This window comes from Drosophila subpulchrella, unplaced genomic scaffold, assembly GCF_014743375.2.
Source record: "Drosophila subpulchrella strain 33 F10 #4 breed RU33 unplaced genomic scaffold, RU_Dsub_v1.1 Primary Assembly Seq98, whole genome shotgun sequence".
Lineage (NCBI taxonomy): Eukaryota > Metazoa > Arthropoda > Insecta > Diptera > Drosophilidae > Drosophila > Drosophila subpulchrella.
Window position 1 is genome coordinate 87,501 of NW_023665732.1, and position 17,986 is coordinate 105,486.

Here is a 17,986-nt window from a genome sequence, read left to right on the forward strand (position 1 = left end):
AGGGACACCTCTTTTAATTTATCCCCGCAGGGAATTATCACATAACTCAGTATGTGATAATGGCAGACCAATATACATATATATCAAGATTATCAATACAAAATATATATCATTATTAGCCTGCCTCAATTGTAATTATTTATTTGGATTAACGATAAAGTTCGGAAACAATTTGTTATTCTATGTATAATAGAAACCTTGGCCTTTGTTTCAACATTATTATCTTTGGGCTTAAAATATTAACCGTGGAGCCAAGTCTCATATTCATAAATGAATAAAGAAACAAATTTGACGGATTAATATCTTCTCTACCGACAGACAGTATTTTGTCACGTCAATAGTAGATGGCCGGCCCATTGACCATCCTATAGTAGTTTTTGGACCCAATATCTTTAATTCGGGTATTTTCAATTGTCTTTGCCAATCAACCGTTTGGTACTCTCTCATATAATAAGAGAATACACATATAATTCCATTATATGGATATATCTTCATTATTTTATTTGCTACATCACCCTATAATAGTTTTTGAACCCGTCAACTTCAATTCGGGTATTTTCAATTGTCTTTGCCAACCATTTATATGGTATTCTCTATTATAATAAGAGAATACTAGTGTATATCCATTATATGGATATATCATCTTCATATTATTTGCTACACCACCCTATAGTAGTTTTTGAACCCATCATCTGCAATTCGGGTATTTTCAATTGTCTTTGCCAACCAACTATACGGTATTCTCTCTTATAATAAGAGAATACAAGTATATTTTCATTATATGGATATAATGCCATTTATTTTTCAATATCCATATAATTCATTTAGTTTTGTATGTACAAAACAAGTTTTCTTTATAGTATTGACAAAATCATATGTTTACGCATAACATAAGTTTTGACCAATACGAGGAGGGGCCCGCCAACGACCACCTCCCTATAGTAGTTTTTTACCCCACGCACTACTGCGTGCCTGTTTACAGTACTAGTGCCAGCTATCACTAGGTTTATATATCATGTTTCAGTGATATATGGGTAAATTCTACCATTTATTCTTATGTATATGGCATTTCTATGCCATATTTATACAATCCATTCATATCTTAATGTATATTTATTATATTATACATTATTATGCCTTATAGGTATTATACCTATAAGCCATATCCATACGATTCATTCACTAGTGCCGCCCCTCACTAGGTTTATAATTGTTATATCATTGATATACAATTTATTTCTATATATATGGCATTTATATGCCATATCCATACAATGCATTCACATTTCAATGTATATTTACTTGTTATACATTATTATGCCTTATAGGTATTATACCTATAAGCCATATCCATACGATTCACTTATATAAATATATGTATATTTTTCTATACATAATTTTTTTTTACTTTTGTATGGATTTCTATGCATATCCATAGTTTATATGGATATGCTTGGCGTTCTATATAGTATTGACAAATTCATATGCATAACATAAGTTTTGACCAATACGAGGAGGGGCCCGCCAACGACCACCTCCCTATAGTAGTTTTTTACCCCACGCACTATTGCGTGCCTGTTTACAGTACTAGTGCCAGCTATCACTAGGTTTATATATCGTGTTTCAGTGATATATGGGTAAATTCTACCATTTATTCTTATGTATATGGCATTTCTATGCCATATTTATACAATCCATTCATATCTTAATGTATATTTATTATATTATACATTATTATGCCTTATAGGTATTATACCTATAAGCCATATCCATACGATTCATTCACTAGTGCCGCCCCTCACTAGGTTTATAATTGTTATATCATTGATATACAATTTATTTCTATATATATGGCATTTATATGCCATATCCATACAATGCATTCACATTTCAATGTATATTTACTTGTTATACATTATTATGCCTTATAGGTATTATACCTATAAGCCATATCCATACGATTCACTTATATAAATATATGTATATTTTTCTATACATAATTTTTTTTTACTTTTGTATGGATTTCTATGCATATCCATAGTTTATATGGATATGCTTGGCGTTCTATATAGTATTGACAAATTCATATGCATAACATAAGTTTTGACCAATACGAGGAGGGGCCCGCCAACGACCACCTCCCTATAGTAGTTTTTTACCCCACGCACTATTGCGTGCCTGTTTACAGTACTAGTGCCAGCTATCACTAGGTTTATATATCGTGTTTCAGTGATATATGGGTAAATTCTACCATTTATTCTTATGTATATGGCATTTCTATGCCATATTTATACAATCCATTCATATCTTAATGTATATTTATTATATTATACATTATTATGCCTTATAGGTATTATACCTATAAGCCATATCCATACGATTCATTCACTAGTGCCGCCCCTCACTAGGTTTATAATTGTTATATCATTGATATACAATTTATTTCTATATATATGGCATTTATATGCCATATCCATACAATGCATTCACATTTCAATGTATATTTACTTGTTATACATTATTATGCCTTATAGGTATTATACCTATAAGCCATATCCATACGATTCACTTATATAAATATATGTATATTTTTCTATACATAATTTTTTTTTACTTTTGTATGGTTTTCTATGCATATCCATAGTTTATATGGATATGCTTGGCGTTCTATATAGTATTGACAAATTCATATGCATAACATAAGTTTTGACCAATACGAGGAGGGGCCCGCCAACGACCACCTCCCTATAGTAGTTTTTTACCCCACGCACTATTGCGTGCCTGTTTACAGTACTAGTGCCAGCTATCACTAGGTTTATATATCGTGTTTCAGTGATATATGGGTAAATTCTACCATTTATTCTTATGTATATGGCATTTCTATGCCATATTTATACAATCCATTCATATCTTAATGTATATTTATTATATTATACATTATTATGCCTTATAGGTATTATACCTATAAGCCATATCCATACGATTCATTCACTAGTGCCGCCCCTCACTAGGTTTATAATTGTTATATCATTGATATACAATTTATTTCTATATATATGGCATTTATATGCCATATCCATACAATGCATTCACATTTCAATGTATATTTACTTGTTATACATTATTATGCCTTATAGGTATTATACCTATAAGCCATATCCATACGATTCACTTATATAAATATATGTATATTTTTCTATACATAATTTTTTTTTACTTTTGTATGGTTTTCTATGCATATCCATAGTTTATATGGATATGCTTGGCGTTCTATATAGTATTGACAAATTCATATGCATAACATAAGTTTTGACCAATACGAGGAGGGGCCCGCCAACGACCACCTCCCTATAGTAGTTTTTTACCCCACGCACTATTGCGTGCCTGTTTACAGTACTAGTGCCAGCTATCACTAGGTTTATATATCGTGTTTCAGTGATATATGGGTAAATTCTACCATTTATTCTTATGTATATGGCATTTCTATGCCATATTTATACAATCCATTCATATCTTAATGTATATTTATTATATTATACATTATTATGCCTTATAGGTATTATACCTATAAGCCATATCCATACGATTCATTCACTAGTGCCGCCCCTCACTAGGTTTATAATTGTTATATCATTGATATACAATTTATTTCTATATATATGGCATTTATATGCCATATCCATACAATGCATTCACATTTCAATGTATATTTACTTGTTATACATTATTATGCCTTATAGGTATTATACCTATAAGCCATATCCATACGATTCACTTATATAAATATATGTATATTTTTCTATACATAATTTTTTTTTACTTTTGTATGGATTTCTATGCATATCCATAGTTTATATGGATATGCTTGGCGTTCTATATAGTATTGACAAATTCATATGCATAACATAAGTTTTGACCAATACGAGGAGGGGCCCGCCAACGACCACCTCCCTATAGTAGTTTTTTACCCCACGCACTATTGCGTGCCTGTTTACAGTACTAGTGCCAGCTATCACTAGGTTTATATATCGTGTTTCAGTGATATATGGGTAAATTCTACCATTTATTCTTATGTATATGGCATTTCTATGCCATATTTATACAATCCATTCATATCTTAATGTATATTTATTATATTATACATTATTATGCCTTATAGGTATTATACCTATAAGCCATATCCATACGATTCATTCACTAGTGCCGCCCCTCACTAGGTTTATAATTGTTATATCATTGATATACAATTTATTTCTATATATATGGCATTTATATGCCATATCCATACAATGCATTCACATTTCAATGTATATTTACTTGTTATACATTATTATGCCTTATAGGTATTATACCTATAAGCCATATCCATACGATTCATATACTAGTGCAGCCCCTCACTAGGTTTATATATCTCATTTTAATTATATATTGGTAAATTCTATTATTTATTCTTGTGTATATGGCACTTATATGCCGCCATATCTATAAAAATGCATTTATATTTCAATGTATATTTTCTATATTATACATTATTATGCCTTAAAAAGTTATTATACCTACCATAAGGCGATATCCATACGATTCATTTATATAAAAGATATATGTATAATTTTCTATACATAATTTTTTTTTATGAATATATGGGTTTCCTAAGCATATCCATATAATACATTTAGTTTTATATGGATTAGATTGGTCTTCTTTATTGTATTGCCAAACTCATATTGATAAAATAAGTTTTGAACAATAAGAGGATCAGCCGCCAACCAACCAACCACTGCTACCATTGGAGGAACATATACTTACTTTTTATATGTCCTCTTACTTGAATGGTCCTCTCTTTACTTGAAAATTTCATTACCATAGGAATCTATTTATACATGGAATATGATTTCCACTACTTTTTCGCGTCACTAATAATTAATATGACGATACAGACTTGCTACCATAACATAAGTCTTGAACAATAATAGGAGCAGCCGCCAACCAACCACCAACCAACCAACCACTGCTACCATTGATAGTAATTTTATATGTCCTCTTTAGTTGAATTTCAATACCATAGGAATATTTATACATGGAATATGTTTTGCCACTACTTTTTCGCGTCACTAATAATATGACGATACAGTCTTGCTACCATAACATAAGTTTTGAACAATAAGAGGAGCAGACACACCAACCAACCAACCGCGCTGCTACCATTATATATACTTATATTTATATAAGTCCTCTTTACTTGAATGGCCTCTTTACTTGAATTTCAATACCATAGGAATATTTATTTATACATGGAATATGTTTTGCCACTACTTTTTCGCGTCACTAATAATATGACGATATAGACTTGCTACCATAACATAAGTTTTGAACAATAAGAGGAGCAGACACCAACCAACCAACCGCTGCTACCATTGAATGAACCATATATACAAACTTTTATATATGTCCTCTTTACTTGAATTTTAATACCATAGGAATATTTATACATGGAATATGTTTGCCACTTTATCATCGCGTCACTAATAAGATGACGATACATTTTGTTTGTTCAATATTTACTTATATATTGATGTTTCCAATTTAGGTCTTTTATATTTCTTCTTCCCTACCTTACACACCACAAACAAAGTGGCGTGCGATGCTGCAAGCAAGCATAATGATTATGCCCGCTTGCAACATCTTTATTATCGAATCATCAAGCAAAGGATAAGCTTCAGTGGATCGCAGTATGGCAGCTGCTCAACCACTTACAACACCTTGCCTGTTACAAAAGTCGTTTACAATTGATTCTAGGCTTTGTCATTGTATTAAATAATGCTTTTATATGTAACTAGCGCGGCATCAGGTGATCAAAGATCCTCCCAATTTACTATGTTACAAATTACATTGGCATCACATCCATTGTCGTTTATAAAGTAAATTATAAACTTTAAATGGTTTAGAAGCCATACAATGCAAATTGCCCCTTATTTATCATTGCAGTCCAGCACGGATACGACCTTAGAGGCGTTCAGGCATAATCCAACGGACGTAGCGTCATACCACTGTTCGCTCGAACAAGTATTGTGCCATTGGTCCGTACCTGCGGTTCCTCTCGTACTACGCAGGAATGCTGTCGCAACAACGTTTTGTCATTAGTAGGGTAAAACTAACCTGTCTCACGACGGTCTAAACCCAGCTCACGTTCCCTTGCATGGGTGAACAATCCAACGCTTGGTGAATTTTGCTTCACAATGATAGGAAGAGCCGACATCGAAGGATCAAAAAGCGACGTCGCTATGAACGCTTGGCCGCCACAAGCCAGTTATCCCTATGGTAACTTTTCTGACACCTCTTGTTAAAAACTCTTTAAACCAAAAGGATCGATAGGCCGAGCTTTTGCTGTCCCTGTGTGTACTGAACACCGAGATCAAGTCAGCATTTGCCCTTTTGCTCTATGTGTGGTTTCTGTCCGCACTGAGCTGGCCTTGGGACACCTCCGTTATTATTTGAGAGATGTACCGCCCCAGTCAAACTCCCTACCTGGCAATGTCCTTGAATTGGATCATACCTGAGTAATTGGAGTTATACCAAATTTTCAAATCAAAAATACATAAATGCACCGTTTTATTAAAGAATTTGTTTGCGATTATATAACAAACTCGTGATACTTTGATCAAGAAGCTTGCATCAAAACCCAATACCATAAGATATAATAAATATATCCGTATAATGGCTAGGAAATGATACACGTTCCATTTAATCAAGTAAGTAAGGAAACAATAAGAGTAGTGGTATTTCATTGGCGATACCAAACCGAAGTCTAATATCTCCCACTTATTCTACACCTCTTATGTCTCCTTACACTGCCAGATTAGAGTCAAGCTCAAAAGGGTCTTCTTTCCCCGCTAATTATTCCAAGCCCGTTCCCTTGGCTGTGGTTTCGCTAGATAGTAGATAGGGACAGTAGGAATCTCGTTAATCCATTCATGCGCGTCACTAATTAGATGACGAGGCATTTGGCTACCTTAAGAGAGTCATAGTTACTCCCGCCGTTGACCCGCGCTTACTTGAATTTCTTCACTTTGACATTCAGAGCACTGGGCAGAAATCACATTGTGTCAACACCCGCTAGGGCCATCACAATGCTTTGTTTTAATTAGACAGTCGGATTCCCCAAGTCCGTGCCAGTTCTGAATTGATTGTTAATTGATAATCGTTATAATTAATAAGAACTAATTGGTTTAACCCAATTAGTATTCTTAAAAATTTTAGCAAGAAAGTTCCACAATTGGCTACGTAACTAAACTATCCGGGGAACAAGTGACCAACATAAATGCCAGACACTCTATTTACCCAGAACGAGCACATAAACCATGTTATTGTTTCCCAATCAAGCCCGACTATCTCAATCTTCAGAGCCAATCCTTATCCCGAAGTTACGGATCTAATTTGCCGACTTCCCTTACCTACATTATTCTATCGACTAGAGACTCTTCACCTTGGAGACCAGCTGCGGATATTGGTACGGCCTGTTGAGAAGTTTGCGTGTCCCCACCATAAATTTTCAAGGTCCGAGGAGAAAATATCGACACAACAGTATATGTCATGCTCTTCTAGCCCATCTACCATATCTCTCTGCGAAAGACTTCCATGGTAGTACGGCTATAAAACAGAAAAGAAAACTCTTCCGATATCTCTCGACGGCTTCTTTATGGTCGTTCCTGTTGCCAGGATGAGCACGAGGCCCATATTTAATAACAAACGGATACTCAACAGGTTACGGAATTGGAACCGTATTCCCTTTCGTTCAAAATTATTCAAGTATATTAATTAGCTTGATTTATATAATATAATTATATTTGTATGGCATTTGTGTTTTACTTGAAAATTTTCGGCTTTCGCCTTGAACTTAGGACCGACTAACTCGTGATCAACCACTGTTCACACGAAACCCTTCTCCACTTCAGTCCTCCAAGGTCTCATTCGATTATTTGCTACTACCACCAAGATCTGTACCAATGGCAGCTCCATGCAGGCTTACGCCAAACACTTCTACGCATACCATTGTACCTTCCTACTCACTAAAGTTTCAAAATTTATATCACAAGTAATATAAATCATCTACTTTAGCGGTAATGTATAGGTATACAACTTAAGCGCCATCCATTTTAAGGGCTAGTTGCTTCGGCAGGTGAGTTGTTACACACTCCTTAGCGGATTTCGACTTCCATGATCACCGTCCTGCTGTTTTAAGCAACCAACGCCTTTCATGGTATCTGCATGAGTTGTTAATTTGGGCACCGTAACATTACGTTTGGTTCATCCCACAGCGCCAGTTCTGCTTACCAAAAGTGGCCCACTGGGCACATTATATCATAACCTTGAACTTCATATCAAGAAAGTTAAGGTTCTTACCCATTTAAAGTTTGAGAATAGGTTAAGATCGTTTCGACCCTAAGGCCTCTAATCATTCGCTTTACCAGATAAGATTATTTTATATAACATTAAAATGCACCAGCTATCCTGAGGGAAACTTCGGAAGGAACCAGCTACTAGATGGTTCGATTGGTCTTTCGCCCCTATACTCAATTCTGACAATCGATTTGCACGTCAGAACTGTTTCGGTCTTCCATCAGGGTTTCCCCTGACTTCAACCTGATCAAGTATAGTTCACCATCTTTCGGGTCACAGCATATATGCTCAAGGTACGTTCCAGTTAGAGGCATAAATAATATAAATATCATTATACATAACTATATAGAACGCCCCGGGATTGTGTTAATTAGCTATAAATAGTTAAAAAACTAATCCCATTATTAGTCAAGTTAATTACGCTATTAGGTTTATATCCCAATAACTTGCACATATGTTAGACTCCTTGGTCCGTGTTTCAAGACGGGTCCCGAAGGTATCCTGAATCTTTCGCATTGTTAATCATACAAGTGCATATAATAAACACAAAAATCAATGATAATTATGCCATTATATAATTCCGAAAAATTAACGCACTGTATTCATATAAATCTATCAGCACTTTATCAAATTAATAACATTTATTCTGTGTTAAAATGCAAGCAAATTAATTTGAATAAACTATAAGTTATATTTTATGATAAATTTTGTATGCTAATAGATTACAATGTCCTTATATGGAAAAAATGCACACTATTATCATAATATTGTTTAAATATTACAATTTTAATGATGAATTTTCCATAACGGATATTCAGGTTCATCGGGCTTAACCTCTAAGCAGTTTCACGTACTGTTTAACTCTCTATTCAGAGTTCTTTTCAACTTTCCCTCACGGTACTTGTTTACTATCGGTCTCATGGTTATATTTAGTTTTAGATGGAGTTTACCACCCACTTAGTGCTGCACTATCAAGCAACACGACTCTTTGGAAACATCATCTAGTAATCATTAACGTTATACGGGCCTGGCACCCTCTATGGGTAAATGGCCTCATTTAAGAAGGACTTAAATCGTTAATTTCTCATACTAGAATATTGACGCTCCATACACTGCATCTCACATTTGCCATATAGACAAAGTGACTTAGTGCTGAACTGATTTCTTTTCGCTCGCCGCTACTAAGAAAATCCTGGTTAGTTTCTTTTCCTCCCCTAATTAATATGCTTAAATTCAGGGGGTAGTCCCATATGAGTTGAGGTTGTGTATAACTTTTTTTGCAATTAATTCTTTATATATAATGATAAAACATTTTATTAAATTCGTTATATATTTTATATATTTGTATGGCATTTGTTTGGTCTAACGAATCAACGAAGAATAATAATATTGTCAACGGCTTTCTATTTACTAATCTTTAATAAGAGACAATTCTAGATAAATTTTTTATGCTAGACATTTCTCAGTATTATTTGATTGAAAAAGAAAATATTTCTCTTCGTTTTTCACATTCAAATTATTTACTAATGTGAGATAATGTTTTTCATATATTTGTTAATATTATGAATAATATAATAATTAAATTATTATTATCCAATAATATACCATATGCTTATAAAATTTCATTATAAAATTTATATAAACAACTTAATTAGCATAGTCTTACAACCCTCAACCATATGTAGTCCAAGCAGCACTATAAAATTAATTAAAGTACATAACAGCATGGACTGCGATATGCGTTCAAAATGTCGATGTTCATGTGTCCTGCAGTTCACACGATGACGCACAGTTTGCTGCGTTCTTCATCGACCCATGAGCCGAGTGATCCACCGCTTAGAGTTTTATATATTGGTTTGGTAATTTTGTCATATATGTTTTTATTGAAAGAAATTAAAAATACACCATTTTACTGGCATATATCAATTCCTTCAATAAATTGATTTTTATACCTAAAACGAATGCTGCGAAATGTCTTAGTTTCATATAACCAATAATATATCAAGTATTTTTTAAATGGCATTTACGGTATTAATACTTTTTTTTAGCGATATATATTGAAATTTATATAAAACATTAACCTGTAATAATCAGGTACAACATTGTACATTTTAGGTTGTTGCATTATCCAATGTATGCGCATAACTGAGATGAACAATACATATCGCAACGCGTGTATATTATGGTCCATATACACACAGTGTTTTATTAATTAATTGCATTTAATATACAATATAATAATAATATTAAATAAATTTAATAATTTCGATTTGCTTGTTCGAATTTGTTATTTGTTTGCTTTTGCTTATTTATTTATCTCTTATTTAATGCAATAATATATTTATTATTACAATTATTATTTCGATTTGCTTGTTCGAAATTTTATATTTGATCTATAAAAGATCATATTTTTGGCAATTTATATTTTATTTGTATTACTATAATATATTATATTATTATAATAAAAACAAATTTTTTTATTAACGGTAAGGATATTAAACAATAATGATCCTTCCGCAGGTTCACCTACGGAAACCTTGTTACGACTTTTACTTCCTCTAAATAATCAAGTTCGGTCAACTTTTGCGAAACAACCGTAACACACAAGGCGTCACAGTGATCACGTCCGGAGACCTCACTAAATAATTCAATCGGTAGTAGCGACGGGCGGTGTGTACAAAGGGCAGGGACGTAATCAATGCGAGTTAATGACTCACACTTACTGGGAATTCCAAGTTCATGTGAACAGTTTCAGTTCACAATCCCAAGCATGAAAGTGGTTCAGCGGTTTACCCGGACCTCTCGGTCTAGGAAATACACGTTGATACTTTCATTGTAGCGCGCGTGCAGCCCAGGACATCTAAGGGCATCACAGACCTGTTATTGCTCAATCTCATTATTGCTAGACGCAATTTGTCCATTTAAGAAGCTAGTGTCCTTATAATGGGACAAACCAACAGGTACGGCTCCACTTATATAAACACATTCAAACACAATAAACATTTTACTGCCACCATGAATGAAGGCTATATAAGCTTCAACACCATAATCCTGAAGATATCTATTTAATATATTTGAGTCTCGTTCGTTATCGGAATTAACCAGACAAATCACTCCACGAACTAAGAACGGCCATGCACCACCACCCATAGATTCGAGAAAGAGCTATCAATCTGTCTTACACACTTATGTTCGGACCTGGTAAGTTTTCCCGTGTTGAGTCAAATTAAGCCGCAGGCTCCACTCCTGGTGGTGCCCTTCCGTCAATTCCTTTAAGTTTCAGCTTTGCAACCATACTTCCCCCGGAGCCCAAAAGCTTTGGTTTCCCGGGAAGCGACTGAGAGAGCCATAAAAGTAGCTACACCCAATTGCTAGCTGGCATCGTTTATGGTTAGAACTAGGGCGGTATCTGATCGCCTTCGAACCTCTAACTTTCGTTCTTGATTAATGAAAACATCTTTGGCAAATGCTTTCGCTTAAGTTAGTCTTACGACGGTCCAAGAATTTCACCTCTCGCGTCGTAATACTAATGCCCCCAAACTGCTTCTATTAATCATTACCTCTTGATCTGAAAACCAATGAAAGCAGAACAGAGGTCTTATTTCATTATCCCATGCACAGAATATTCAGGCATTTGAAGCCTGCTTTAAGCACTCTAATTTGTTCAAAGTAATTGTACCGGCCCACAATAACACTCGTTTAAGAGCACTAATGCAGGTTTTTAAATAGGAGGAACATATGAAAAAATACAAGTATCTAAGCACATGTAAGAACTCCACCGGTAATACGCTTACATACATAAAGGTATAGTACTAACCACAATTGTAAGTTGTACTACCCGTATGAAGCACAAGTTCAACTACGAACGTTTTAACCGCAACAACTTTAATATACGCTATTGGAGCTGGAATTACCGCGGCTGCTGGCACCAGACTTGCCCTCCAATTGGTCCTTGTTAAAGGATTTAAAGTGTACTCATTCCAATTACAGGGCCTCGGATATGAGTCCTGTATTGTTATTTTTCGTCACTACCTCCCCGAGCTGGGAGTGGGTAATTTACGCGCCTGCTGCCTTCCTTAGATGTGGTAGCCGTTTCTCAGGCTCCCTCTCCGGAATCGAACCCTGATTCCCCGTTACCCGTTGCAACCATGGTAGTCCTAGATACTACCATCAAAAGTTGATAGGGCAGACATTTGAAAGATCTGTCGTCGGTACAAGACCATACGATCTGCATGTTATCTAGAGTTCAACCAATATAACGATCTTGCGATCGCTTGGTTTTAGCCTAATAAAAGCACATGTCCCATAAGGTTCATGTTTTAATTGCATGTATTAGCTCTAGAATTACCACAGTTATCCAAGTAACTGTTAACGATCTAAGGAACCATAACTGATATAATGAGCCTTTTGCGGTTTCACTTTTAATTCGTGTGTACTTAGACATGCATGGCTTAATCTTTGAGACAAGCATATAACTACTGGCAGGATCAACCAGAATAATGTTTTTATTCATATTTCATTCATATTTTTGAATAGAAATTAGCAATATAAATTTTATAGATTGTTTTCTATCGAATACGGCCATTTTTATATAGCATTCGTATACGTTTGTTGTTTTCACAATATATACTTGTTCCGCCACTAATAATAACAAGTTTTTTAATTATTGATGTTAAAAACACAATATTTTTTTTCGTAATACGTAATAATTTTCTTTATATTTGCATATTTCATTCTAAAATATCTTTTTTGTTCGACATACGTCATTATTGTATCCACACATGTACAATTTTTGTTTAACCAATATAAAATATTGAATTAAATCATTTGTATTTTGATGATAAATTTAAAATTTATCTGTATATATTCATATAAGACTCTTTGGTAATATATAATATAAAACCGAGCGCATATATGATATGTACGTTAGAAAAAATAATATATATATATATTATTTTCTTTTAATATAGGGACACCTCTTTTAATTTATCCCCGCAGGGAATTATCACATAACTCAGTATGTGATAATGGCAGACCAATATACATATATATCAAGATTATCAATACAAAATATATATCATTATTAGCCTGCCTCAATTGTAATTATTTATTTGGATTAACGATAAAGTTCGGAAACAATTTGTTATTCTATGTATAATAGAAACCTTGGCCTTTGTTTCAACATTATTATCTTTGGGCTTAAAATATTAACCGTGGAGCCAAGTCTCATATTCATAAATGAATAAAGAAACAAATTTGACGGATTAATATCTTCTCTACCGACAGACAGTATTTTGTCACGTCAATAGTAGATGGCCGGCCCATTGACCATCCTATAGTAGTTTTTGGACCCAATATCTTTAATTCGGGTATTTTCAATTGTCTTTGCCAATCAACCGTTTGGTACTCTCTCATATAATAAGAGAATACACATATAATTCCATTATATGGATATATCTTCATTATTTTATTTGCTACATCACCCTATAATAGTTTTTGAACCCGTCAACTTCAATTCGGGTATTTTCAATTGTCTTTGCCAACCATTTATATGGTATTCTCTATTATAATAAGAGAATACTAGTGTATATCCATTATATGGATATATCATCTTCATATTATTTGCTACACCACCCTATAGTAGTTTTTGAACCCATCATCTGCAATTCGGGTATTTTCAATTGTCTTTGCCAACCAACTATACGGTATTCTCTCTTATAATAAGAGAATACAAGTATATTTTCATTATATGGATATAATGCCATTTATTTTTCAATATCCATATAATTCATTTAGTTTTGTATGTACAAAACAAGTTTTCTTTATAGTATTGACAAAATCATATGTTTACGCATAACATAAGTTTTGACCAATACGAGGAGGGGCCCGCCAACGACCACCTCCCTATAGTAGTTTTTTACCCCACGCACTACTGCGTGCCTGTTTACAGTACTAGTGCCAGCTATCACTAGGTTTATATATCATGTTTCAGTGATATATGGGTAAATTCTACCATTTATTCTTATGTATATGGCATTTCTATGCCATATTTATACAATCCATTCATATCTTAATGTATATTTATTATATTATACATTATTATGCCTTATAGGTATTATACCTATAAGCCATATCCATACGATTCATTCACTAGTGCCGCCCCTCACTAGGTTTATAATTGTTATATCATTGATATACAATTTATTTCTATATATATGGCATTTATATGCCATATCCATACAATGCATTCACATTTCAATGTATATTTACTTGTTATACATTATTATGCCTTATAGGTATTATACCTATAAGCCATATCCATACGATTCACTTATATAAATATATGTATATTTTTCTATACATAATTTTTTTTTACTTTTGTATGGATTTCTATGCATATCCATAGTTTATATGGATATGCTTGGCGTTCTATATAGTATTGACAAATTCATATGCATAACATAAGTTTTGACCAATACGAGGAGGGGCCCGCCAACGACCACCTCCCTATAGTAGTTTTTTACCCCACGCACTATTGCGTGCCTGTTTACAGTACTAGTGCCAGCTATCACTAGGTTTATATATCGTGTTTCAGTGATATATGGGTAAATTCTACCATTTATTCTTATGTATATGGCATTTCTATGCCATATTTATACAATCCATTCATATCTTAATGTATATTTATTATATTATACATTATTATGCCTTATAGGTATTATACCTATAAGCCATATCCATACGATTCATTCACTAGTGCCGCCCCTCACTAGGTTTATAATTGTTATATCATTGATATACAATTTATTTCTATATATATGTCATTTATATGCCATATCCATACAATGCATTCACATTTCAATGTATATTTACTTGTTATACATTATTATGCCTTATAGGTATTATACCTATAAGCCATAATCCATACGATTCACTTATATAAATATATGTATATTTTTCTATACATAATTTTTTTTTACTTTTGTATGGTTTTCTATGCATATCCATAGTTTATATGGATATGCTTGGCGTTCTATATAGTATTGACAAATTCATATGCATAACATAAGTTTTGACCAATACGAGGAGGGGCCCGCCAACGACCACCTCCCTATAGTAGTTTTTTACCCCACGCACTATTGCGTGCCTGTTTACAGTACTAGTGCCAGCTATCACTAGGTTTATATATCGTGTTTCAGTGATATATGGGTAAATTCTACCATTTATTCTTATGTATATGGCATTTCTATGCCATATTTATACAATCCATTCATATCTTAATGTATATTTATTATATTATACATTATTATGCCTTATAGGTATTATACCTATAAGCCATATCCATACGATTCATTCACTAGTGCCGCCCCTCACTAGGTTTATAATTGTTATATCATTGATATACAATTTATTTCTATATATATGGCATTTATATGCCATATCCATACAATGCATTCACATTTCAATGTATATTTACTTGTTATACATTATTATGCCTTATAGGTATTATACCTATAAGCCATATCCATACGATTCACTTATATAAATATATGTATATTTTTCTATACATAATTTTTTTTTACTTTTGTATGGTTTCTATGCATATCCATAGTTTATATGGATATGCTTGGCGTTCTATATAGTATTGACAAATTCATATGCATAACATAAGTTTTGACCAATACGAGGAGGGGCCCGCCAACGACCACCTCCCTATAGTAGTTTTTTTACCCCACGCACTATTGCGTGCCTGTTTACAGTACTAGTGCCAGCTATCACTAGGTTTATATATCGTGTTTCAGTGATATATGGGTAAATTCTACCATTTATTCTTATGTATATGGCATTTCTATGCCATATTTATACAATCCATTCATATCTTAATGTATATTTATTATATTATACATTATTATGCCTTATAGGTATTATACCTATAAGCCATATCCATACGATTCATTCACTAGTGCCGCCCCTCACTAGGTTTATAATTGTTATATCATTGATATACAATTTATTTCTATATATATGGCATTTATATGCCATATCCATACAATGCATTCACATTTCAATGTATATTTACTTGTTATACATTATTATGCCTTATAGGTATTATACCTATAAGCCATATCCATACGATTCACTTATATAAATATATGTATATTTTTTCTATACATAATTTTTTTTTACTTTTGTATGGATTTCTATGCATATCCATAGTTTATATGGATATGCTTGGCGTTCTATATAGTATTGACAAATTCATATGCATAACATAAGTTTTGACCAATACGAGGAGGGGCCCGCCAACGACCACCTCCCTATAGTAGTTTTTTACCCCACGCACTATTGCGTGCCTGTTTACAGTACTAGTGCCAGCTATCACTAGGTTTATATATCGTGTTTCAGTGATATATGGGTAAATTCTACCATTTATTCTTATGTATATGGCATTTCTATGCCATATTTATACAATCCATTCATATCTTAATGTATATTTATTATATTATACATTATTATGCCTTATAGGTATTATACCTATAAGCCATATCCATACGATTCATTCACTAGTGCCGCCCCTCACTAGGTTTATAATTGTTATATCATTGATATACAATTTATTTCTATATATATGGCATTTATATGCCATATCCATACAATGCATTCACATTTCAATGTATATTTACTTGTTATACATTATTATGCCTTATAGGTATTATACCTATAAGCCATATCCATACGATTCACTTATATAAATATATGTATATTTTTCTATACATAATTTTTTTTTACTTTTGTATGGATTTCTATGCATATCCATAGTTTATATGGATATGCTTGGCGTTCTATATAGTATTGACAAATTCATATGCATAACATAAGTTTTGACCAATACGAGGAGGGGCCCGCCAACGACCACCTCCCTATAGTAGTTTTTTACCCCACGCACTATTGCGTGCATGTTTACAGTACTAGTGCCAGCTATCATTAGGTTTATATATCGTGTTTCAGTGATATATGGGTAAATTCTACCATTTATTCTTATGTATGTATATGGCATTTCTATGCCATATTTATATAATTCATTCATATCTTAATTTATATTTATTATATTATACATTATTATGCCTTATAGGTATTATACCTATAAGCCATATCCATACGATTCATATACTAGTGCAGCCCCTCACTAGGTTTATATATCTCATTTTAATTATATATTGGTAAATTCTATTATTTATTCTTGTGTATATGGCACTTATATGCCGCCATATCTATAAAAATGCATTTATATTTCAATGTATATTTTCTATATTATACATTATTATGCCTTAAAAAGTTATTATACCTACCATAAGGCGATATCCATACGATTCATTTATATAAAAGATATATGTATAATTTTCTATACATAATTTTTTTTTATGAATATATGGGTTTCCTAAGCATATCCATATAATACATTTAGTTTTATATGGATTAGATTGGTCTTCTTTATTGTATTGCCAAACTCATATTGATAAAATAAGTTTTGAACAATAAGAGGATCAGCCGCCAACCAACCAACCACTGCTACCATTGGAGGAACATA

General features: G+C 33.0%; 3 non-coding genes across 3 annotated transcripts; all 3 read right to left on the reverse strand.

Annotated features, from left to right (window-relative positions):
- Window positions 1–5,690: 5,690 nt before the first annotated feature.
- Window positions 5,691–9,661, reverse strand: LOC119562852. The gene has a single exon (XR_005222081.1). It is a non-coding gene; the product is annotated as a large subunit ribosomal RNA (ribosomal RNA).
- A 401-nt stretch (window positions 9,662–10,062) lies between these two features.
- On the reverse strand, window positions 10,063–10,241 carry LOC119562839. Its single transcript, XR_005222069.1, has one exon. It is a non-coding gene; the product is annotated as a 5.8S ribosomal RNA (ribosomal RNA).
- Window positions 10,242–10,900: 659 nt separating this feature from the next.
- On the reverse strand, window positions 10,901–12,895 carry LOC119562847. Its single transcript, XR_005222077.1, has one exon. It is a non-coding gene; the product is annotated as a small subunit ribosomal RNA (ribosomal RNA).
- Between the last annotated feature and the right edge of the window lie 5,091 nt (window positions 12,896–17,986).